General features: G+C 52.9%; 2 protein-coding genes across 2 annotated transcripts in view; one reads left to right on the top strand and one right to left on the bottom strand.

The window, feature by feature from the left end:
- RIBC1 (RIB43A domain with coiled-coils 1) overlaps positions 1 to 26496 on the top strand; it is a 538781-nt gene that overhangs the window by 21652 nt on the left and 490633 nt on the right. The window lies entirely within an intron of this gene.
- The window catches only part of COL27A1 (collagen type XXVII alpha 1 chain), a 263084-nt gene that overhangs the window by 125685 nt on the left and 110903 nt on the right, over positions 1 to 26496 (bottom strand). The window lies entirely within an intron of this gene.

Raw genomic sequence — 26496 nt, 5'->3', positions numbered from 1 at the left:
CTTCCCTCTCCCCTCAGACGTTCGGAGAGGGGCGGAACACAAACAGCTGCGTCCTTTTACACTCGTCCCGAGCGCGGCCCCTGGTCGCTGCTCACTCAGCTGCAGCCGAGACTCACGTTTCTCCCCAATGGAGCATCCCGTCCTCGCGCTGGGCTGAGCCAGAACGGGCCGTGTGTGTGTGTTTGGCACAGGCGAGGGTTGGGGTGGCTACCGGGGCTAAGAAACCTGGCGACCGTTTCGCGGTGGGAGGTGGCCACGGGAATCTTTTTCAGGTGGGTAGGGGGAAGGTCAAAGTGACAAAGCAAAGCAAAGTGACAAAGGGGGACACACGTCTGTTTGCTGCTAGGGACTCGCTCTGCAGGGCATTGAAAGGGTTAAGGATGCCGGCTCACATGGCGGGCGGCGTGTAAAGGGGCAGAAGTGGCCCAAACTGCCCCAAAGGGGAAAGGGATTCCTTGCAGTGGGGTTTCTTTCTGTGAATGTGCGCACACGCGAGGGGTTTTATTTGATGTCAGGCTGCGGCCATACGGGGGCAGACGGCGCGTGATCGCGTCTATACAGCGTGCGGGAGGGGCGCGCGACACGTGTGAAATCAGTCAAAACAGCTTTCTCGCGCGATACGACGGTCACGTGAGTGCAGCTCCGTGATGTCACTGGCCCGCCCATAGACACGCCCCCGGACGGCGCGCGCACTAATGCCGGGGAAAGCACCCGCTTTCCCTCAGCCTCCGCACGGCTGCAGTGTCTACGGACGCAGCCCAAGGTGGAGGGGTCTCTTGTTCTGCTCACCGTAACTTATTTTGTGTCCGGTTGTAGCCACTTCCAGCGTCACGTGGCAAAGCCGGTAACGAGCCTCGCACTGATGAGACCCAAAATGTCAAAGAAGCTGCCTGCGAGTGGGGTTACTGGCTCTGCACTTCTGTAGCCCCGGCTGTGCAGCAAAGCGGTGTAATGCGGCAGGCAGACGCTTATAGGGGTCACATGTTAAAATGGACAAGTAGTAAGAGGTGAAACTGTGTGCTCATTTGCATGTCATTACCCAGAATCCCCAGCTACAGTGGAAGCGCTGTTTGTGATGGGGACAGGGGGTGAGGGGGGACACTGATCAGGTAATCCGATGTGTACACTCTCCCCCTCTGAGCAGTGACGCGGGAGCACAGGATAAGGAAAGAGATTAGTGCAAAAGAGAAACAGTGCGTTGTCCAATGCAACATGTTGCTGGCAATGAAGAGGTTAAAGATCACTCATTTGGGGGGGGAGGGGGGGTCTTCACGCGCTAATACAAGCGTCTCCCTGATTGCATGGTACCAGGGGTCCGACGACCAGGCCACTTTTTTTGGCACACATTGCATGGCCGAGGGGCTTAATAATGACCTTGTGGTGTGAATTACCGGAGCTAGAAAAATGGCCCCGGGGAACCTCGCTAATCTCCATTTAAATCCTCGTTTGCAAACGAGAGTCGTCGCCGGCTTTATCCCTTAACCCCTCTGTTACCAGAGAGGCTAGCCACACAGCAGGCCGCACTGGCATGGAATGGGTTAAGCAGCCTGTCCCAGGGAAAGGGCCCCATTCTTCTGAGGCCCACTCAGCGTGGCATGGTTTCCTCTTCCTGTGCTAAGCCTGCGCCATTTGGACTATCCAGGCCGTGAGCACGTCGTGGAAAGTATGAGTCGCCGGTGTGTGCAGGAGAAGGAGGGTTTGCACGTATGTGCAGTTTATAGCTGTATTCTGAGGTCAGGGAGTTTCGGGAGACGCTGGTGGCTGCAGAGGTGTTGTTAGCCAAACTGTAGTTCCTAAGTAGGAAAATATCAGGGTGTGCCAACCCTCACCCTCTCCTCCGAACCCCTCGCTGCCAAGAGAGCCAACAGCAGCCAATGGGTTAATCCTATAAGGGAGTGGGAGGGGCTGCAATGTTAGGAAGTCGAGATACACAGGAAGGAGCTCGACATTCTGTGGCAGGAAGGGGGACTTCTATAGCAGGAAGTCAATATTCCGTAACAGGAAGGGGGCCTTCTATAGCAGGAAGTCAATATACCGTAACAGGAAGGGGGCCTTCTATAGCAGGAAGTCAATATTCCGTAACAGGAAGGGGGCCTTCTATAGCAGGGAGTTAATGTTCTGTGGCAGGAAGGGGGCCTTCTATAGCAGGAAGTCAATGTTCTGTGGCAGGAAGGGGGCCTTCTACAGCAGGAAGTCAATGTTCTGTGGCAGGAAGGGGGCCTTCTACAGCAGGAAGTCAATGTTCTGTGGCAGGAAGTCAATGTTCTGTGGCAGGAAGTGGCCATTCCCCCCTCATATTGTCCATGAAATATAGTCATAAAGTAGGGACCCGTTTTTATTTTTCCCTCTCATCACAACACATTTCCTCTTAAGCTTTTTTACTAGTGTTTTACCTGATGTAGATTGGGATTATTTTATAAACACCATGTTCTTAAATTACACTCGCTCTTGTTTTTTGTCTATTTCTCGTGCTAAACTGGCCTCTGGTTTCCTCTAATGATATCACAAAGTCAGCGCCGTGAATTACTGTACAGGAAACAGAAACATTTACAGGCCGCAATACACACAGACAGCGATACAGACGCAGTGACAGCGATACAGACGCACAGACAGCGATACAGACGCACAGGCAGCGATACAGACGCAGTGACAGCGATACAGACGCAGTGACAGCGATACAGACGTACCGACAGCGATACAGACGTACCAACAGCGATACAGACGTACCGACAGCGATACAGACGTACCGACAGCGATACAGACGTACCGACAGCGATACAGACGTACCGACAGCGATACAGACGTACCGACAGCGATACAGACGTACCGACAGCGATACAGACACACAACGATACAGACGTACCGACAGCGATACAGACACAGTGACTGCGAAATGCACGTCGCAATAGCGATACACACAGACAGCGATAGAGACGTACTGACAGCGATACGCATGTCGCAATTGGGATACACACAGACAGTGATAGAGACGCAGTGACAGCGATACAGACGTACCGACAGCAATACAGACGCACTGACATAAGTATGTCGCAATAGGGATACACACAGACAGTGATAGAGACGCAGTGACAGCAATACAGACGCAGTGACAGCGATAGACGCAGTGACAGCGATACAGACGCAGTGACAGCGATATGCACGTCGCAATAGGGATACACACAGGCAGCGATACAGACGCAGTGACAGCGATACAGACGCAGTGACAGCGATACAGACGTACCGACAGCGATACAGACGTACCGACAGCGATACAGACGTACCGACAGCGATACAGACGTACCGACAGCGATACAGACGTACCGACAGCGATACAGACGTACCGACAGCGATACAGACGTACCGACAGCGATACAGACACACAACGATACAGACGTACCGACAGCGATACAGACACAGTGACTGCGAAATGCACGTCGCAATAGCGATACACACAGACAGCGATAGAGACGTACTGACAGCGATACGCATGTCGCAATTGGGATACACACAGACAGTGATAGAGACGCAGTGACAGCGATACAGACGTACCGACAGCAATACAGACGCACTGACATAAGTATGTCGCAATAGGGATACACACAGACAGTGATAGAGACGCAGTGACAGCAATACAGACGCAGTGACAGCGATAGACGCAGTGACAGCGATACAGACGCAGTGACAGCGATATGCACGTCGCAATAGGGATACACACAGACAGCGATACAGACGCACTGACAGCGATACTCACGTCGCAATAGCGATACACAGATAGCGATACAGACGTACTGACAGCGATACGCATGTCGCAACAGGGATACACACAGGCAGTGATAGACGCAGTGACAGCAATACAGACGCACAGACAGCGATGCAGACGTACTGACAGCGATACGCATGTCGCAATAGGGATACACACAGACAGTGATACAGACGCAGTGACAGCGATACAGACGCACTGACAGCGATACGCATGTCGCAATAGGGATGCACACAGACAGTGATACAGACGCAGTGACAGCGATACAGACGCACTGACAGCGATACGCATGTCGCAATAGGGATACACACAGACAGTGCTACAGACGCAGTGACAGTGATAGAGACGCACTGACAGTATTCTGTAGCCACAGGGTATATGCTAGATATAAGTATGGCCAGGTAGCTGAACTCATCCCCCTTTGAAAGCACAAAAAGTCCTTTTGTCTTTTTTTAACTTTATTGAGGGAGTTACAGAAATGCTAAGGTTCTTGTGGGTGCTGTTGTGTGGGTAGAGAGGGCTTCTCTGTGTGAAGTGCGTCAGTATCAAGGGGCGGGCACACGCATTGCTTTGCAAGGGAGTAGGTAAGAATGGGAGTACCCACTCAGTTGCTTGGGTAAGAAAGGAAGTGTGTAATGTTTGTCACACAGGAATAGGGACAGGGCGAAGCTACCTGTGAATACAGATAAGGGAGGATGGAAAAGTCCGTTTAAGCTTGGAGGACTAGAGATGTTGCCAGGGCAACCAGCTTCTAGCAGACTGGAGAGAGGAAAGTATCTAAAATGTATCAATTCCAACATGCACTGGGAGTTACAGCTACAGGGAAAGCTCACAACCAAATATACAGGGCTAGCAGGCAGAGGGAGTTACAGCTGCAGGGAAAGCTAACAACCAAATATACAGGGCTAGCAGGCAGAGGGAGTTACAGCTACAGGGAAAGCTCACAACCAAATATACAGGGCTAGCAGGCAGAGCTGCAAAGGGGGGGGGGGACAGAAATGAACAATCCTGTTCCAGGACAGACAGGGATACAGACGCAGTGACCGCTGTATCAGACGCAGTGACAGCGATACACACAGACAGGGATACAGACGCACTGACAGCGATACACACAGACAGGGATACAGACGCAGTGACAGCGATACACACAGACAGGGATACAGATGCAGTGGCAGCGATACACACAGACAGGGATACAGACGCAGTGACAGCGATACACACAGACAGGGATACAGACGCAGTGACAGCGATACACACAGACAACGATACAGACGCAGTGACAGCGATACACACAGACAGGGATACAGACGCAGTGACAGCGATACACACAGACAACGATACAGACGCAGTGACAGCGATACACACAGACAGGGATACAGACGCAGTGACAGCGATACACACAGACAGGGATACAGACGCACTGACAGCGATACACACAGACAGGGATACAGACGCAGTGACAGCGATACACACAGACAACGATACAGACGCAGTGACAGAGATACACACAGACAGGGATACAGACGCAGTGACAGCGACACACACAGACAGGGATATAGACGCAGTGACAGCGATACACACAGACAACGATACAGACGCAGTGACAACGATACAAACAGACAACGATACAGACGCACTGACTGCGATACACACAGACAGGGATACAGACGCAGTGACAGCGACACACACAGACAACGATACAGACGCACTGACAGCGATACACACAGACAGGGATACAGACGCAGTGACAGCGATACACACAGACAACGATACAGACGCACTGACAGCGATACATACAGACAGGGATTCAGACGCAGTGACAGCGATACACACAGACAGGGATACAGACGCAGTGACAGAGATACACACAGACAGGGAGACAGACGCAGTGACAGCGATACACACAGACAACGATACAGATGCAGTGACAGCGATACACACAGACAGGGAGACAGACGCAGTGACAGCGATACACACAGACAACGATACAGATGCAGTGACAGCGATACACACAGACAACGATACAGACGCAGTGACAGCGATACACACAGACAACGATACAGACGCAGTGACAGCGACACACAGTAAACCTGGGGCAGCCAACTCCAGTCCTCAAGAGCTACCAACAGGTCAGGTATTAGGGATGGGATATCCCTGCTTCAGCACAGGTGGCTCAGTCAGTGGCTCAGTCAGAATGACTGAGCCACTGATTGAGTCACCTGTGCTGAAGCAGGGATATTCCTAATACCTGGCCCTTGAGGACTGCACTGATGCAAACAGATTTGACAATGCATACGCGTGCACTGATACACAGACCTTCACACGCGTGCACTGACACACAGACCTTCACACGCGTGCACTGATACACAGACCTTCATACGCGTGCACTGACACACAGACCTTCACACGCGTGTACTGACACACAGACCTTCACACGCGTGCACTTACACACAGACCTTCACACGCGTGCACTGATACACAGACCTTCACACGCGTGCACTGATACACAGACCTTCACACGCGTGTACTGACACACAGACCTTCACATGCATATACTGTTTATAAACTGCCCAGACGTGGCATATTTGGGTCGCAATTCTGGAAAGGGCCTTAGAAAACCCGCAGGTTTAAAGGTTGGGGTGAGCAGGTCTCTTTCTGCACAGTCTCCACTATGTAACGGGCTCAGGCGGGCGGTGACAAAGAGAGAATTATTCCACGCGCGAGAGAGAGACTAAGGGAGAAAGAGAGAGAGAGAAACGGGGAGGGAGAGGGGGAGAGAGAGACAGAAAGGGGGAGAGAGACTAAGGGAGAAAGAGAGAGAGAGAAAGGGGGGGAGAGAGAGAGAAACGGGGAGGGAGAGAGGGGGAGAGAGAGACAGAAAGGGGGAGAGAGACTAAGGGAGAAAGAGAGAGAGAGAAAGGGGGGGAGAGAGAGAGAAACGGGGAGGGAGAGAGAGAGAGGGGGAGAGAGAGAGAAAAAGGGGGGGGAGACTAAGGGAGAAAGAGAGAGAGAAAAAGGGGGGGGAGACTAAGGGAGAAAGAGAGAGAGAGAAAGGGGGGGGAGAGAGACTAAGGGAGAAAGAGAGAGAGAGAGAGAAAAGGGGGGGAGAGAGACTAAGGGAGAAAGAGAGAGAGAGAAAGGGGGAGAGAGACTAAGAGTAAGAGAGAGAGAAAGGGGGGGGGAGAGAAAGGGGGGGGGGGAGAAAGGGGGAGGGAGAGAGAGACAGGCACAGGAAGAGGCTGCTACGGAGGTGAGACAAGGACCCTGGTGTTCAGAGCAGAGTCCTGTCCTCTCTGTCCTGGCTCACACCCATTCACCGCAGGTCCTGTGTGCTCACCGAGGAATCTTTCACGGCGCAGGAAAAACAAACAGAACAGCAGCAGCTTTTCTGGATGGAAATATCTCCCATCAGGACCAAGGAAGTGCACGAAACTCCGGCACCCCAGACAAGTTCTCCTTTGTCAAGAACAGGAGTGGGGAAGAGAGGGGAAAATGCCCTTTTTTTTTTAAACACAACTTCCCATATTTTAGGAGGAGACGTCCTCTGCAGCTGCTGGGCATGCAGGTATATACTCCACACTGATATGTGCGACCGACTCCCGTTCCCTTAACCCCTTCCCTGCCAGGAGGGGCGGAACCTACAAGGCAACGCATAGATACGCGCCACAAGATAATCAGTAGGAAGAGGTAGCCTAGCAATAACGGCATTAGAGTGTAAGCTCTGTGGGACAGGAGCGCGCTGGAAACTCAGAGCAGCGATGAATAAACAGTCAGTGCTACAGGAGAATAAATAATGAATAAACAGGCTTCATCTTCCAAATATCCATTTCTATAAAGCTGCAGCGCTCATTAAAAGCACGTTTTCTTGTTGATAAAACCTTTTAGCAAACTCTGCCTTATTATCTTATTATACTGCAGCAGCCTCACTAGAGGTGCCAGGCGGCTTCTTAAAAACTACTGGACACAATAGTGAAAAGTGAGATGCGCTCGAGACACACACACTCAGTTCTCTGCTCCATGCTGTTTCCTCCTCTCCTTGGCCACACCCCCAGGCTTCTGACACATCCAACCTTGCTGCCGTGGAAGCACTGTGCGCTGGGCGATAATGGGGAAAGGCGGGGTTGCAGACCTTTCTAAGACGTGCAGATGAGCATACAGTAATATTTCCATTTGCTATATATTTTACTGTGGAGGGTTTTTGTCACTTTTTTTACCCACCATAACTTAACTAAGTGTGGTATATATATATATATCCATCCATCCATCGGCAGGCTTTCATTCAGCAGTGGATAGACAGGGGCTGGTGATGATAGATATGGTATATATTTATTGAAAGAAGATGGGGAAGAAGTAGAAAAAAATCCTTCCAAAACCCTTTACATGCTGCTTGAAGAACAGGAAAATTCCAGAACAGTGGATTAATGCCATAGTTATCCTCATCCACGAGGAGACAAAGACCTCAAGAACTACTGACCCATCTGCCTACTTCCAATCACTTACAGGATCTTTACGTAGATACTCCCTCATTGGCTACAACAGAGCCCCGGACTTTGCCCAGCCTGGAGAACAAGCCGAATATCGCAGTGGGTCCAACACAATGGGCCACATCCAAGTCGTACACAAAGTGGTTTCCCAAAGTAACGAACACGATCTTCCACTCAGCTTAGGATCCGTAGATTCCGAAAAAGCATCAGATTCTATCTACACCTCACGGTCCTATATGTATTAAGAAGACAAAGTGTTGAAGTAGTGAACCTTGATATTATAAAGAACATTTACGAGAATGTCACATCAACCATTGGATTACATGAAGATACAAGATAAGGATCAGCAAGCAAGGAGACCGTGTCACCAGGATCAGCAAGGGAGTGTGGCAGGGAGACACCATGTCACCAGGATCAGCAAGGGAGTGTGGCAGGGAGACACCATGTCACCAGGATCAGTAAGGGAGTGTGGCAGGGAGACACCATGTAACCACGATCAGTAACTGAGTGTGGCAGGGAGACACCGTGTCACCAAGATCAGCAAGGGAGTGTGGCAGGGAGACACCGTGTCACCAAGATCAGCAAGGGAGTGCGGCAGGGAGACATCATGTAACCAAAACTTTTCACAGCAACAGTAGAAGAGTTGTTGAATATTTGAGCCACCTACGCTTTGCAGATGACACTGTTATTTTTGCCACATGTCCAGAAGACTTCCAGCAAGAAATTGGAGAACTTGCCAAAGCGAGTAAGAATGTAAATACAAATCTCAGAAAGATGAAAGTGATGTTCAACGAATGTATGAAGTCTGCAAAGATCGAACTAAATGGAATAGAACTAGAAGATGTCCAAGACTAGGTCTACCTTGGCCGGCAAGTGACCACGGATGGGAACCTTTTGAATGAAATTAACAGGAGAGTGAAGATGGGCCGGAGACATTTGGAGGAAACAAGACAATTTTTCAAAGGATCCTTCCACAGCGCCTCAAGAGGAAAGTGTTGGACCCGTGTATCCAGCCCGTGCTCACGTATGGATGTGACCCGTGTATCCTGCCCGTGCTCACGTATGGATGTGACCCGTGTATCCTGCCCGTGCTCACGTATGGATGTGACCCGTGTATCCTGCCCGTGCTCACTTATGGATGTGACCCGTGTATCATGCCCGTGCTCACGTATGGATGTGACCCGTGTATCCTGCCCGTGCTCACTTATGGATGTGACCCGTGTATCCTGCCCGTGCTCACGTATGGATGTGACTGACCCGTGTATCTTGCCCGTGCTCATGTATGGATGTGACCCGTGTATCCTGCCCGTGCTCACGTATGGATGTGACCCGTGTATCCTGCCCGTGCTCACGTATGGATGTGACCCGTGTATCCTGCCCGTGCTCACGTATGGATGTGACCCGTGTATCCTGCCCGTGCTCACATATGGATGTGACCCGTGTATCATGCCCGTGCTCACGTATGGATGTGACCCGTGTATCCTGCCCGTGCTCACGTATGGATGTGACCCGTGTAGCCTGCCCGCGCTCATGTATGGATGTGACCCGTGTATCCTGCCCGCGCTCACGTATGGATGTGACCCGTATATCTTGGCCGCGCTCACGTATGGATGTGACCCGTGTATCCTGCCCGTACTCACGTATGGATGTGACCCGTGTATCCTGCCCGTACTCACGTATGGATGTGACCCGTGTATTCTGCCCGTACTCACGTATGGATGTGACCCGTGTATTCTGCCCGTGCTCACGTATGGATGTGACCCGTGTATCCTGCCCGTACTCACGTATGGATATGACCCGTGTATCGTGCCCGTGCTCACGTATGGATATGACCCGTGTATCCTGCCCGTGCTCACGTATGGATGTGACCCGTGTATCCTGCCCATGCTCACGTATGGATGTGACCCGTGTATCCTGCCCGTGCTCACGTATGGATGTGACCCGTGTATCCTGCCCGTGTTCACGTATGGATGTGACCCGTGTATCCTGCCCGTGCTCACGTATGGATGTGACTGACCCGTGTATCTTGCCCGTGCTCATGTATGGATGTGACCCGTGTATCCTGCCCGTGCTCACGTATGGATGTGACCCGTGTATCCTGCCCGTGCTCACGTATGGATGTGACCCGTGTATCCTGCCCGTGCTCACGTATGGATGTGACCCGTGTATCCTGCCCGTGCTCACATATGGATGTGACCCGTGTATCATGCCCGTGCTCACGTATGGATGTGACCCGTGTATCCTGCCCGTGCTCACGTATGGATGTGACCCGTGTAGCCTGCCCGCGCTCATGTATGGATGTGACCCGTGTATCATGCCCGTGCTCACGTATGGATGTGACCCGTGTATCCTGCCCGTGCTCACGTATGGATGTGACCCGTGTATCCTGCCCGCGCTCACGTATGGATGTGACCCGTATATCTTGCCCGCGCTCACGTATGGATGTGACCCGTGTATCCTGCCCGTACTCACGTATGGATGTGACCCGTGTATCCTGCCCGTACTCACGTATGGATGTGACCCGTGTATTCTGCCCGTACTCACGTATGGATGTGACCTGTGTATTCTGCCCGTGCTCACGTATGGATGTGACCCGTGTATCCTGCCCGTACTCACGTATGGATATGACCCGTGTATCGTGCCCGTGCTCACGTATGGATATGACCCGTGTATCCTGCCCGTGCTCACGTATGGATGTGACCCGTGTATCCTGCCCATGCTCACGTATGGATGTGACCCGTGTATCCTGCCCGTGCTCACGTATGGATGTGACCCGTGTATCCTGCCCGTGCTCACGTATGGATGTGACCCGTGTATCCTGCCCGCGCTCACGTATGGATGTGAACCTTGGACCCTAAATTCGAAGATAATTCAGAAGCTTCAGACACCGCAAATAAGTATGGAGAAATGCATGCTGGGTATTACCCGAAGACAGGGGAAAAAGAATGAATGGTTTAGCAACCAAACAAAAGTCTGTCTCATCACAAGGGTGAAGAAATTAAAATGGTGATGGACCGGACATATATCGCAGAAAGAAATGACCCTCGTTGGACAAAGATGGAAATCGACTGGATTTCAGAAGATATTAAAAAGTCCAAGACGATGATCAGAAGTAAGACGGGAGGATGAGATCAGAAAATTTGTTAGGGGAACGTAGAGAAAAAAGGCCGCAACTCAGAACCCGGGAGATCATTGTGGAGGCCTCATCCAGCAGTGAGGAGACACGGGCTGAAGATGGTGACGATTATGAGACTGTACACAGCGGCGGATTTTGAAATCTGCCGCCCCGTGGCACTTACATATGCCGGCCGCCTCCTTGCTGCCGCCCTCCGCCTCCTTTCCATTCCCAGCGCCAAAGTGACATCACACGGCGTCTCGTTGCCATGGTAACACAACATCATGCCGTCATTTAACACCGTTACGTCCCGTTGTCATGGCAACAAGATGCCACGTCGGTCACGTCCGCTGCGTCATTTGATGCCGCGAATCGGAAGGAGGGTGGCAGCCAGGAGGCGGCCGGTATATGTAAGTCACTTCCCATCAGGCCCGATAGGCCAGAGAGAGCGGCAAATGTATATGGGGGTGGACTTGTTTGCCACCCTAGGCCCAGGCCTAATGGGAAATCTGACTGTACTGTATATACTACAGGAAGGCCCCGCTTCTCGGCGCTTCGTTATCCGGCGTTCGGCTTATCCGGTGGCGCCGAGAAGGGGGCCGCCATCTTTAAATCGTAGTCGCGCATGCGCAGACCGCTGTCTGCGCGCGCATACCGTAGTTTGCGCGCGCAGACCATAGGCCGCGCATGCGCAGAACGGCGAAAAACGCCGTTCTGTGCATGCAGAGAACTGAAAATCGCCGGATCTGCTTTCCGGCGATTTTCACTTTACGGCAGGGCCCTGGAACGGAACCCGCCGTATACCCGGGGCCCTGCTGTATAGGGATATATGTATTTTATATACAGGTAGTCCTCGCTATCCAGCGTTTCACTTTACAACGAATGGCATATCCAACGCTTTACAATGCAACCCTATGAGACGTTATTCTACACTGGAATGCGTTATCCGACGCCTGAATGCGTTATCCAGCGCTCACCGCCACTGATTAACATGGGACTCACTTTACAGCGGCTTCACTATCCAACGCTACTTCCAGAACGGGTTCCGGTGGATCACCGAGGACGGCCTGTACACTGTATTTCTGTACTGTACTTGTTAAGCAGCCCTACAGTAAAATATATCCCCCCCCTTCAGGATGATATACAGTGCAGCAAACGACAAAACAATCAGCTCTAGTGCTGAACAAGCCCATAATACAAAACACATGTATCCAGCCCGAGTTCCAGGGTGTTTTCGTACATATTTGTAGGATTTTTGCGAGTTGTGAAACCATTTAATGGACCGACATGACTGCTCTCTTATAGATAAAACGATATATAGTGTACAGAATATTTCAAACCTCGTCGGTCTCCTCCACAAGCGCACCATTTGGGTACACTGTACTAGCAAGACTTTCAGGCCCTGCATGGCACAGCGATGCAATATACGCTGCACAAGTGACCCTGCAGGGGAGGCCGCAGAGAGGCCGACTGATGGCCGGATGCTTTCATTTCCTTGCCATTCCAATACGTTGCCAATTGGGACTGTACGGTTTAACCTCTTCACGGCTAGAGGCCGGCCCTCGCACCGTAGCAAATGGGGGTTAAGGCAGGGGGTTCTCAACTCCAGTACTCAAGCTCCCCCCCCCCCCCCCCCCCCAACAGGTCAGGTTTTCAGGATATCCCAGCTTCAGCACAGGTGGCTCAATCCGTCCCCGCTTCAGCACAGGTGGCTCAATCCGTCTCATCTTCGGCACAGGTGGCTCAATCAGTGGCTCAGTCCACAATGTGCTGAAGCAGGGATATCCTGAAAACCTGGCCTGTTGGGGGCCTTGAGGACAGGAGAAGCACGTGGGTTAAGGAGTCCTCTGCGTACCCAGAGGCTGAGCTCTTGGGCCGCTGTGAATGGAGAGAGGAAATCTCTCGCAGGGAGATGTAATCCCTTTGGCTGAGGCCCTGCTCCTTGGATCGTGCTTGTCCCATGCAGACACAGATACACAAACAGCTCTAATTGAAGGCGCCTGAGCCAAAATACATTTCATTTCGGCTACAAAGTCAGCAGCTCGGTGCTCACAGCGGACGCCTGACACGGTGCCGCGAGCCTCCTCAGCGCGGCTCGCAGATCCAGCCGCGGATATAGCGGCATTAGAAGCCGCTCTGTCCCACGCCGGGGCGTCTCCGTGCTACACATTGTTATGCTCTGTGCGGTGACTTCTTTTTCACCAGCAATGAAATGACGCTGGGGGCGGAGTTAGAGGCGGGGTTTGGATGGTGTTGGTGTCGCACAGACGCACAGTGGGCGTCAGATTTAAACTTCACAGATGCGCCACTTGTGTCCTCCACCATTGTGTCAAAATTTTCCGGCAAATTTTCTTTGCCGCAAAAGACAAATGCGAGTAAACGCAATTCTTACTGAGTCCATATGCACGCACATTTATTTATTTCTAACGCTTATATAGCGCCCGGGTCCAGAGCTCTGTACATTAGACAGTAGAACAAGGGAGGGGTTATATATTGAACATTTTATGTGATGGGCATTGAGTCATTGTTATGTCTTTGTAGTTGGCAGGGGGTGGGAACATTATGGTCGGGCTATGGGTTAGGGGCAGTGAGAGCTTGCTTGGTTGGTGGGCAGGGGGTGGGAACATTATGGTCGGGCTATGGGTTAGGTGTATTGAGAGCTTGGCTGGTTGGTGGGCAGGGGGTGGGAAGATTATGGTCGGGCTATGGGTTAGGTGTATGGTGAGCTTGCCTGGTTGGTGGGCAGGGGGTGGGAACATTATGGTCGGGCTATGGGTTAGGGGCAGTGAGAGCTTGCCTGGTTGGTGGGCAGGGGGTGGGAACATTATGGTCGGGCTATGGGTTAGGGGCAGTGAGAGCTTGCCTGGTTGGTGGGCAGGGGGTGGGAACATTATGGTCGGGCTATGGGTTAGGGGCAGTGAGAGCTTGCTTGGTTGGTGGGCAGGGGGTGGGAACATTATGGTCGGGCTATGGGTTAGGTGTATGGAGAGCTTGCCTGGTTGGTGGGCAGGGGGTGGGAACATTATGGTCAGGCTATGGGTTAGGTGTATTGAGAGCTTGCCTGGTTGGTGGGCAGGGGGTGGGAACATTATGGTCGGCTATGGGTTAGGTGCATGGTGAGCTTGCCTGGTTGGTGGGCAGGGGGTGGGAACATTATGGTCGGGCTATGGGTTAGGTGTATGGAGAGCTTGCCTGGTTGGTGGGCAGGGGGTGGGAACATTATGGTCGGGCTATGGGTTAGGTGTATTGAGAGCTTGCCTGGTTGGTGGGCAGGGGTGGGAACATTATGGTCGGGCTATGGGTTAGGTGTATTGAGAGCTTGCCTGGTTGGTGGGCAGGGGGTGGGAACATTATGGTCGGGCTATGGGTTAGGGGCAGTGAGAGCTTGCCTGGTTGGTGGGCAGGGGGTGGGAACATTATGGTCGGCTATGGGTTAGGTGCATGGAGAGCTTGCCTGGTTGGTGGGCAGGGCGTGGGAACATTATGGTCGGGCTATGGGTTAGGGGCAGTGAGAGCTTGCCTGGTTGGTGGGCAGGGGGTGGGAACATTATGGTCGGCTATGGGTTAGGTGCATGGAGAGCTTGCTTGGTTGGTGGGCAGGGGTGGGAACATTATGGTCGGGCTATGGGTTAGGTGCATGGAGAGCTTGCCTGGTTGGTGGGCAGGGGGTGGGAACATTATGGTCGGGCTATGGGTTAGGTGTATGGTGAGCTTGCCTGGTTGGTGGGCAGGGGGTGGGAACATTATGGTCGGGCTATGGGTTAGGGGCAGTGAGAGCTTGCCTGGTTGGTGGGCAGGGGGTGGGAACATTATGGTCGGGCTATGGGTTAGGGGCAGTGAGAGCTTGCCTGGTTGGTGGGCAGGGGGTGGGAACATTATGGTCGGGCTATGGGTTAGGGGCAGTGAGAGCTTGCCTGGTTGGTGGGCAGGGGGTGGGAACATTATGGTCGGGCTATGGGTTAGGTGTATTGAGAGCTTGCCTGGTTGGTGGGCAGGGGTGGGAACATTATGGTCGGGCTATGGGTTAGGTGTATTGAGAGCTTGCCTGGTTGGTGGGCAGGGGGTGGGAACATTATGGTCGGGCTATGGGTTAGGGGCAGTGAGAGCTTGCCTGGTTGGTGGGCAGGGGGTGGGAACATTATGGTCGGCTATGGGTTAGGTGCATGGAGAGCTTGCCTGGTTGGTGGGCAGGGCGTGGGAACATTATGGTCGGGCTATGGGTTAGGGGCAGTGAGAGCTTGCCTGGTTGGTGGGCAGGGGGTGGGAACATTATGGTCGGCTATGGGTTAGGTGCATGGAGAGCTTGCTTGGTTGGTGGGCAGGGGTGGGAACATTATGGTCGGGCTATGGGTTAGGTGCATGGAGAGCTTGCCTGGTTGGTGGGCAGGGGGTGGGAACATTATGGTCGGGCTATGGGTTAGGGGCAGTGAGAGCTTGCCTGGTTGGTGGGCAGGGGGTGGGAACATTATGGTCGGCTATGGGTTAGGTGCATGGAGAGCTTGCTTGGTTGGTGGGCAGGGGTGGGAACATTATGGTCGGGCTATGGGTTAGGTGTATTGAGAGCTTGCCTGGTTGGTGGGCAGGGGGTGGGAACATTATGGTCGGGCTATGGGTTAGGGGCAGTGAGAGCTTGCCTGGTTGGTGGGCAGGGGGTGGGAACATTATGGTCGGCTATGGGTTAGGTGCATTGAGAGCTTGCCTGGTTGGTGGGCAGGGGGTGGGAACATTATGGTCGGCTATGGGTTAGGGGCAGTGAGAGCTTGCCTGGTTGGTGGGCAGGGGGTGGGAACATTATGGTCGGCTATGGGTTAGGTGCATGGAGAGCTTGCCTGGTTGGTGGGCAGGGGGTGGGAACATTATGGTCGGCTATGGGTTAGGTGCATGGAGAGCTTGCCTGGTTGGTGGGCAGGGGGTGGGAACATTATGGTCGGGCTATGGGTTAGGGGCAGTGAGAGCTTGCCTGGTTGGTGGGCAGGGGGTGGGAACATTATGGTCGGCTATGGGTTAGGTGCATGGAGAGCTTGCCTGGTTGGTGGGCAGGGGGTGGGAACATTATGGTCGGCTATGGGTTAGGTGCATGGAGAGCTTGCCTGGTTGGTGGGCAGGGGGTGGGAACATTATGGTCGGGCTATGGGTTAGGTGCATGGAGAGCTTGCTTGGTTGGTGGGCAGGGGGTGGGAACATTATGGTCGGGTTATGGGTTAGGTGCATGGAGAGCTTGCTTGGTTGGTGGGCAGGGGGTGGGAACATTATGGTCGGGCTATGGGTTAGGGGCAGTGAGAGCTTGCCTGGTTGGTGGGCAGGGGGTGGGAACATTATGGTCGGCTATGGGTTAGGTGCATGGAGAGCTTGCCTGGTTGGTGGGCAGGGGGTGGGAACATTATGGTCGGCTATGGGTTAGGTGCATGGAGAGCTTGCCTGGTTGGTGGGCAGGGGGTGGGAACATTATGGTCGGGCTATGGGTTAGGGGCAGTGAGAGCTTGCCTGGTTGGTGGGCAGGGGGTGGGAACATTATGGTCGGCTATGGGTTAGGTGCATGGAGAGCTTGCCTGGTTGGTGGGCAGGGGGTGGGAACATTATGGTCGGCTATGGGTTAGGTGCATGGAGAGCTTGCCTGGTTGGTGGGCAGGGGGTGGGAACATTATGGTCTGGCTATGGGTTAGGTGCATGGAGAGCTTGCTTGGTTGGTGGGCAGGGGGTGGGAACATTATGGTCGGGTTATGGGTTAGGTGTATGGAGAGCTTGCTTGGTTGGTGGGCAGGGGGTGGGAACATTATGGTCGGGCTATGGGTTAGGGGCAGTGAGAGCTTGCTTGGTTGGTGGGCAGGGGGTGGGAACATTATGGTCGGGTTATGGGTTAGGTGCATGGAGAGCTTGCTTGGTTGGTGGGCAGGGGGTGGGAACATTATGGTCGGGCTATGGGTTAGGTGCATGGAGAGCTTGCTTGGTTGGTGGGCAGGGGGTGGGAACATTATGGTCGGGCTATGGGTTAGGTGCATTGAGAGCTTGCTTGGTTGGTGGGCAGGGGGTGGGAACATTATGGTCGGGCTATGGGTTAGGTGCATGGAGAGCTTGCCTGGTTGGTGGGCAGGAGTGGGAACATTATGGTCGGGCTATGGGTTAGGTGTATGGAGAGCTTGCCTGGTTGGTGGGCAGGGGGTGGGAACATTATGGTCGGGCTATGGGTTAGGGGCAGTGAGAGCTTGCCTGGTTGGTGGGCAGGGGGTGGGAACATTATGGTCGGGTTATGGGTTAGGTGCATGGAGAGCTTGCCTGGTTGGTGGGCAGGGGGTGGGAACATTATGGTCGGGCTATGGGTTAGGTGCATGGAGAGCTTGCCTGGTTGGTGGGCAGGGGGTGGGAACATTATGGTCGGGCTATGGGTTAGGTGTATGGAGAGCTTGCCTGGTTGGTGGGCAGGGGGTGGGAACATTATGGTCGGGCTATGGGTTAGGTGTATTGAGAGCTTGCTTGGTTGGTGGGCAGGGGGTGGGAACATTATGGTCGGGCTATGGGTTAGGGGCAGTGAGAGCTTGCTTGGTTGGTGGGCAGGGGGTGGGAACATTATGGTCGGGCTATGGGTTAGGGGCAGTGAGAGCTTGCTTGGTTGGTGGGCAGGGGGTGGGGGTCAGGTCTCTGGATTTAGTCTTGTCGGTGGCATGGTGATGGGTTTGACAGTGGAGGCGATTGTATCGATGAGGTGGATGGCTGGAGGGTTTTGGAGAGACTGTAGAAAGGGGAGAGGGTAGGGGAGACCATGGGGGAAGGCGGGGTGGGAGGGGTTGGGATAGAAGGAGATTAACAGGGGATCATGGAATGTGATGGAGAAGAGACAACTGAACACAATTAGAGAGGGGCAGATTAGATATGGTGGGGGAGCTTGTTCCAGTGGAGGGGGGCGAGTAAGGCAAATGATCAGAATCAAGGGGATGCACAAAGGGATGGGGGGCACAGCGGGCTTTGCATACCATACACATACTAAGAAATTCGGTGCCAAGAACACAGACAATGACAAACATAGGCTGCAAATGATGTGAGGCAATAAGGTCCTAATGACTCATTTCCTAATCGCTCACGTCCCTCGGTTCCGCTGCACTGCAGAGTGCCACATCCTGACACAAAGTATGTATGCTCGGTTTAACCACACACAGATCCATACTCAATCTGGGGCAAACCCATAATAAAGCAGACAAAGATCATTAAAAAAAAAAAAAACCTTCGCCCCTTCCCCCGCCAAAGTATTGCAAGATTTCCAAGCGGAGGACACTGGGGAGGTCGGACTCCCTGCGCACATTGTCACTCTGTACATATCGCGGATATTCCCAGCCCCTGGAACCTGCAATCAGCAAACAACCCCCTTCCAGAGAGGGTCAGCCTCGGCTCCCGAGGGTTTGCGACTCCTTTTCTTTTAGGATTTAAGCTCTTCCCGGCACGAGAGCCTTCGGGACGGAGGTGCCAGCGAGGGGGGCTGCCTTCCTGCCCGGGACTAGCTGTGGCCTCAGGGGGGTTTGGGGATGTCTGAATTTTTCGAAGCATGACTGGAATGCTCTTTGTGACCTCCAGCCTGTGGTCTGGACAATGTGCTTCCCTGCGATTGTATGAGCAAGAAGCCACTCACTGGGGTAATTTCCATTATGATGAGGATGAGGATGATGAGGATGATGATGAGGCTGTATAAGGGCCGTGTGTACTGCGTAGTGAAAGACGCAATAACATTATCCCAACAATACTGCCGTGTTGGGATATACGGAGAGAAAAAAAACAGGGTCTTTTGTTGCTGGACCCTCGGCCAGTAAAGGGATTCAAGCAGACCACACAACATCATTTAAATCAGGGGTGGTCAACTCCAGACCTCAAGGGTCACCAACAGGTTAAGTTGTCAGGATATCCCTCAATCAGTGGCTCAGAAATTGAGCCACCTGTGCTGAAGCAGGGATGGATTGAGCCACGTGGGCTGAAGCAGGGATGGTTTGAGCCGCCTGTGCTGCAGCAGGGACGGATAGAGCCACCTGTGCTGAAGCTGGGAAATCCTGAAAACCTGACCTGTTGGCGGCCCTTGAGGACTGAAGTTGGCCACCCTGGATTTAAAAACTTTTGCGGCACCAAGGTGCCACCACCACCTAGTGATCACGTAACTACTCCGGCGTCACAGATGACGCGAACGGAAGCGGAGAGGGGAGTCCTCCTCCTTCCATCCACCTGCCTGTCGGGTTTGGCGCGCGCGCTCCCCGATCCCACCCTCGAAAAACGAGATTAAAACCAGGGGAGTCGACGGGGTCCCAAACCCCACGATGTGGTGGCTATATCATCAGGCACACCAGGGGTTAAAATAAGCATTTTTCTTCTTCTATCCCTCTTGTATATCGGGTCGCCAGGCGGCGTCTCCAAAAATACTGGACACAACGGTGAGAGGTGCGACGTGTTCGAGACACACACACACACACTCTCTGCTCCATGCGGTTTCCCTCTCTCCTTGGCCCCACCCTCAGGCTCCTGACTGGCTGCATTACCCAGCAGTGGCCAATTAGAATGGAGGAAGCGGCAGCGGTTACTGAGGCCCCTGCGCTCACCCCCACAGCAATAAAACTGGTTGCCGGGGAGAATGCGGGGCCCGTTAAGTCCCATGGCGTCCCGTTGTCATGGAAACGCGTCGCCATGGGACGTAGGAACGCTGCAAGAGTAGGGGGCATGGGCGGCAAAAAGGTAAGTGCGTATGGCCCCGGGGATACGGAGAGTAGTTGTAGGCTGCAATAGGGAGCGAGCGCGGCCAGGCACACCATGCCATCGGCCATATTGGATTTGACGTCTTCTTGGCTTTAAGTATATTCACCAATGAGAACAAACCGACCTGAGCTACAACCCAGCACGGAAAGCACAAGGGCGGCGCTACAGGCCAGGCGATGAAATATCTGGTATTAAGGACTTTAATGCAATCTTCTCCGCATAGAACCCCGATACGGGGCAGCGGAGCTGCTGCAGTGCCACGCATGGAGCAGCAGAGGGCAGTAGACCAGCTCCCAAACCTCTCCTCGGGGAACTGCGGGCCTCACCGGGTTTTAGGAAGAACCAAGGCATGTGCACTGGAGAGTCGGGCATCTCATTTGCATGTGAATGTAATGCTGTGGGGTTGCCTCAGAAACCTGGTCTGGCTCAGGGTTCACCCCCCCCTGGGGCCAGCTCTGAGATCCACTTCAGAAGACCCTTTAAAGGCGGGGGTGGGCAACGCCAGTCCCCAATGGTCACCAAGAGGTCAGGTTTTCGGGACATCCCTGCTTCAGCACAGGTGGCGCAATCAGTCCCTGCTTCAGCACAGGTGGCTCAGATTGAGCCACCTGTGCTGAAGCAGGGATATCCTGAAAACCTCATCTGTTGGTGGCCCTTGGGGCTGGCCACCCCAGGGCTAAAGGGTAGGTTGGGAGACCACAGGATCCCAAGGACATTTCAGTCCGCAGTGAAGAAGACGGGGGGGGGGGGGCGTTCACATTTCATCTGCCCAGGCTGGCTGCCAATCATAATCCTGGCCCATTTATCCAGCGAGCAGACGGCTCCGAGTTCTGGCTGATCCAGTCTGGTTTCTTTTATCATTCCCAGCTCTGTGACGAGTGATCAGATGGTCCGACGTAATCAGACACAAAATATATGGAACCCAAATGTATTCCTATTACTTTTCTTCTTTTCCTACCCCCCCACCCCCATTAAAGTTTTTATTTTGAAAAATATTTTGAGGGGTAAAAGGAAAGAGAACATTGGGTTTTACACGTCACAGAAAAGATAATATAGCGTTCTAAATTATGGGAGAGAGGGGGGAGGATGGTGGGGAATGGAGAGGGGGGGGAGGATGGTGGGGAATAGAGAGGGGGGGATGGTGGGGAATGGAGAGGGGGGGGAGGATGGTGGGGAATGGAGAGGGGGGGGGGGATGGTGGGGAATGGAGAGGAGGGGGACGATGGTGGGGAATGAAGAGGGGGGGAGGATGGTGGGGAATGGAGAGGGGGGGAGGATGGTGGGGAATGGAGAGGGGGAGGATGGTGGGGAATGGAGAGGGGGGGGGAGGATGGTGGGGAATGGAGAGGGGGGGGGGATGGTGGGGAATGGAGAGGGGGAGGGGGGAGGATGGTGGGGAATGGAGAGGGGGGAGGATGGTGGGGAATGGAGAGGGGGGGGGAGGATGGTGGGGAATGGAGAGGGGGGGGGGATGGTGGGGAATGGAGAGGGGGGAGGATGGTGGGGAATGGAGAGGGGGGGGAGGATGGTGGGGAATGGAGAGGGGGAGGGGGGAGGATGGTGGGGAATGGAGAGGGGGGGAGGATGGTGGGAAATGGAGAGGGGGGGAGGATGGTGGGAAATGGAGAGGGAGAGGGGGGAGGATGGTGGGGAATGGAGAGGGGGGGGGAGGATGGTGGGGAATGGAGAGGGGGAGGGGGGAGGATGGTGGGGAATGGAGAGGGGGGGGAGGATTGTGGGGGCCATGTGGACTTGTCTAGATATGGGTAGGTAACCAGCCATGTAAATCAATAAATACATTCTATATTTAGTGTCGCGAGACCAACAATCAAACCCCATCAGCTTGGTTGTTTCTGTCATGGCGTCATCACACATTACAATCAGGGGTGACCAGATGTCCCGTGTTTTGGGACTTTGTCCTGGGTCCCGACTATTAAAGGGGGAAAAAAAATCCCGTTTTTTTCCAGCCGCCCGTGCGCATCCACAGCCGGCATGCGCGCCCATCACGCACGAGTGGCCGGCAAACGTACACGCGGCCGGCAAGTTGCTAGTGGAGCGTGCGCCTGCGCAATGGGCTCTTGCATTTTGGTGGTTGGCGCTCGCCGTTCGCACATGCGAAAATGTTGTTGCGGTTTGTCCCGGGGGGAAAAATATGGTCAACCTAATAACAACGCCATGGTGGACCAGTCAAAGACGAGTGGTTCCAGGGATCCCAAGTTCTCCTGGAATGTATCCAACGAACCGTTGAGCCAAGCTGTACGTTTCTCACGACTCAAGATATACCAGCGTTTCTGCGAGGATGTTGGGGGCCGAGCCTTTGCCGCAACGCATCTCGTGGCTGAAAAAAATATGGTGCATCAATTTCCCCTGCCTGCCGCTAGACTTTGGGGCTTTCTACGGTGAAGCGCCTCCCATGAGGAGAGCGTCCGATGTGCCCTGCGTGTTGAGCGTTTACAGACCACAGTTCTTCCGTTACCGGACATTGCCACCATGTATGGAAAAAGGTGCCCGTCATGGCCGGATCCCCAGAAGCACAGGGGAGAGGCCTCTGTATTCCCATTTCTGGGCGATGTAGACAATATACACAGAGGTGAACATCTCCTGGCATCGTTTATTCAGATATAGCACTGAACGGTTGAATGCCTCCATAATACATACAAATGTACAAAATGACTCGTGGCCCCTTACAATCTAATTATGCTGGATACACAACGTGCTTTTACACACCTGGTGGGATTGCAATGGCACAGCCGACTCCAGAAGTTAATCGTTTCAAGACCTGCTGACCCCAAACCCATCAGTGAAAATCTGGGGTCACCCTATCCATTGGTATGGGAAGTGGCCTGGAGACATTCGGTAAGTTAATGCACGACTGATAAAAAGACCCTCCCCCTCGGAAAGGGGAAATGGAACAGGTGTTTGCCTTAGTTTGGACACTGCAGTTACACACCTGCGTGTTTATTCACACCTGCGCATGTAGAACAAGACGTTGCTGCAGGGTGTGTAGATACAAAAGGGAGGTTGAGTCTTCTTTTGCATTGCAGAATGAAATGAGAGAAGAGAATGAACTGGCAAGAAATGTGGGTTTTAAAAAACCCAACCAACCAAATCCGTGTTGGACAAAGGTTTCCGAGCGCCACGTCTGGGCAAGAAGGACGGAAATATAGGTGAGGTGTGAGCACCTTCTCCCGAAAAAACACAAATCATTCTTGTAAAGTGATGTCTTTGGACAGGACTGGCCAACGCCAGTCCTCGAGGGCCACCAACAGATCAGGCTTTGAGGATATCCCTGCATCAGCACAGGTGGCTCAATCATTGTCTCAGTCTTCGAGTTTATAATAAATAGCTTTGAAAGCGTACATGTAATTCACATGTAGAACTGTTACATCAACTAACAAACAAGGTGACCTGTCTGCACTATGCTAAAATACAATCTGGACCCTCGAAGTTGTGCTTGTTTTCAGCATTGAAGTTGGCCGAGCTTATCCATGGCAATAATGGTGAGGACCGAAGAAGCCTATCTTTTCTAACGTGTTATTAACTTCATCTTTCCAACCCGACGGTTCAACAATGTGAGAAGTCCTAGGAAAACAGGGCATGTCCATTAAAGAAGTCCCAGTTCCCAGTTATGGAAGCTACTGTAGGCGAGAAGCTCGGTTGAAAAGCTCAGCTTCCACGGACTAGTCACCCAGACTAAAGCTTCAGACAAATCTCTGCCATAATTCACGTGTCCCGTCCAGAACGCTCAGAATTGAAGTCCTATATTGCGTAATGTCTTAGAGACCAGAACAGGCTCTGAGAGTGTGCGAGACACTGGCACACTGACTTCTTACTGGAATCGCTAAAGATTTGGTTACAACATTTCTGCTGATTCTGACTAAGGGAGAGACATTCTTTTCCACTGTAATTTTTGTCAGTACTATCCGCTGGTTCCGTGCCAGACAAAGCACCACTAACAATAACAGAAGCACGGGTCTATTTTTAGGAGAGAAGTTAGAATGAGTCAGTGTTCTTACCAGGAATATTTGTTGAGTATTCCATCAGCGCTCTGCTAATAGCTCTCTCTCCCCTATCTACCTGGTTCAAGGGCGGCCAACTTCACGCCTCAAGGGCCACCACCAGGTCAGGTACTGTATTAATGATCCCTCTGCTTCAGCACATGTGGCTCAATCAGTGGTGAAGTCATTGCTTCAGCACGGATATCCTTAAAAGCAGATTATACGAAGTCTGGAAACACAAGCCGATGTTATCACGGAGTTACACACTGAAGCCAGAGGAAACAAAACCTCGTGTCCCAGTGAATTCTCCATCCTGCTGTCCGAATGTTGTATTGTTCTCAAGTGGGGCTGTCGTTCTGGCAAGAGAAGGCAGACACGCTCGCTCATGGAGGGGCCTCCTTTTCTCATTCCTTGATGAAATGCGTACATTTGTGAATCTCTGACAGTTGAGGATCTTTGCACACGATAACCATACCTGGTACGCAGCCTGCATATCGATTAACGATGCAACTACGTTCAAGTTGATAAGTCCAGAAGCACGAAACATCTGTCTTTGAAGGGGTTGTGCCTACTGATACTTCCTCATCCCAGGCTGGTTTTGGTTCAGCTAAAGCCACGAACATGAAGAGAGCAAAAAGTGATGGCCGGTGTTCGATGCACGAGTACCCCCAGCATCATCAGACCACTGCTTGATGTTGTATAGAGTGGGAGAGGGTTAGGGAGACTGACACGGGAGTGCACTCGACTGTCAAGTCTTAACGAAAAAGAGATCTTCGCCTTATGTTTCGGTCACAAAGCTCTCAGCGGACATATCCGACGCAAACAAGAAACGGTACCAGTGGAGCGCGGGCGAAGAGTAAATAACCGTCTGTCTGCGGACCTCCTCCTCTCTAGTCTACCATCACTCACTATGGTCAGGAAATACTGCAACACTGTCAGGTAACTCACACGTCAGGTATGAGCGCCCCTGTGCTGGAGGGTTCCGGATGTGTCAACAAACTCGCAGGTGTTAGGGAATATTCTTGTGGGGCCCCAGTAACACTGTATTTTTAGCCTTCAATATCGAACCACTTGACAGACGCCGTTGACCAGTGTCGCCTGGTGTGAACGACGCCAATCACGCCCTGTTTTTGCCATCCTCATTTGAGCCAACTTCCGAAGATAACTCCGCGTCCACATTTTCCAGTCACTGGAGAGGAATCCCTTGGCTGGCGTAAATCTGCCAGACATGACCCTCTCTTGGGTATTGCTTGGGGTATGCTTTGATCCCATCTCCTCTTTAAATAGAGGGTAAGAATGAAGGACATTATCGGAGGCGGAGTTGCCCATCTGGTGACTTGTGAACTCCGTGCAGGTCACAAGAGTGTTGAAGGTGAGACAATGAGGAGGAGAAAGCCATGGAAGGCTGGGAACAAGTGTAGGACAAAGGGAGGTCCTAATAACAGGGCTTCTTGCGTGACCCGTGCACTGACGAGAGGCCACCAGCAAAGAATGTCACCAACGGTCTGACCCGTCACCTGTGGAAGTGGGACTGCCCTAATGGATACACCAAACTCTCAAAGTCAAGACAGAGGAGGGACAGAAGATGTGATGGAGAGAGAGTCAACAGCCACTAGATCGGATGAAATAAAAAGCTTTATACTCAACGTTAAGTCTCAAGGGAACACTGCAGAGCAGCGCAGATCTGAACACTGCAGAGCAGCGCAGATCTGAACACTGCAGAGCAGCGCAGATCTGAACACTGCAGAGCAGCGCAGATCTGAACACTGCAGAGCAGCGCAGATCTGAACACTGCAGAGCAGCGCCGATCTGAACACTGCAGAGCAGCGCAGATCTGAACACTGCAGAGCAGCGCAGATCTGAACACTGCAGAGCAGCGCAGATCTGAACACTGCAGAGCAGCACAGATCTGCCTCTGATATGAACACTGCAGAGCAGCGCAGATCTGCCTCTGATATGAACACTGCAGAGCAGCGCAGATCTGCCTCTGATATGAACACTACAGAGCAGCACAGATCTGCCTCATCTGGACACTGCAGAGCAGCACAGATATGCCTCATCTGAACACTGCAGAGCAGCACAGATCTGCCTCATCTGGACACTGCAGAGCAGCACAGATATGCCTCATCTGAACACTGCAGAGCAGCACAGATCTGCCTCATCTGGACACTGCAGAGCAGCACAGATATGCCTCATCTGGACACTGCAGAGCAGCACAGATATGCCTCATCTGGACACTGCAGAGCAGCACAGATCTGCATCTCTGTCCACCACTGAAAACTCAAAAAAAGCATGAGCACCCACATCCGAGCACCCACATCCGAGCACCCACTTCCGAGGCACCCACTTCCGAGGCACCCACTTCCGAGGCACCCACATCCGAGGCACCCACTTCCGAGCACCGAGCACCCACAT

Source organism: Ascaphus truei, chromosome 21, assembly GCF_040206685.1.
Source record: "Ascaphus truei isolate aAscTru1 chromosome 21, aAscTru1.hap1, whole genome shotgun sequence".
Taxonomy (NCBI): domain Eukaryota; kingdom Metazoa; phylum Chordata; class Amphibia; order Anura; family Ascaphidae; genus Ascaphus; species Ascaphus truei.
This window is presented reverse-complemented; position numbering and strand designations above follow the sequence as displayed.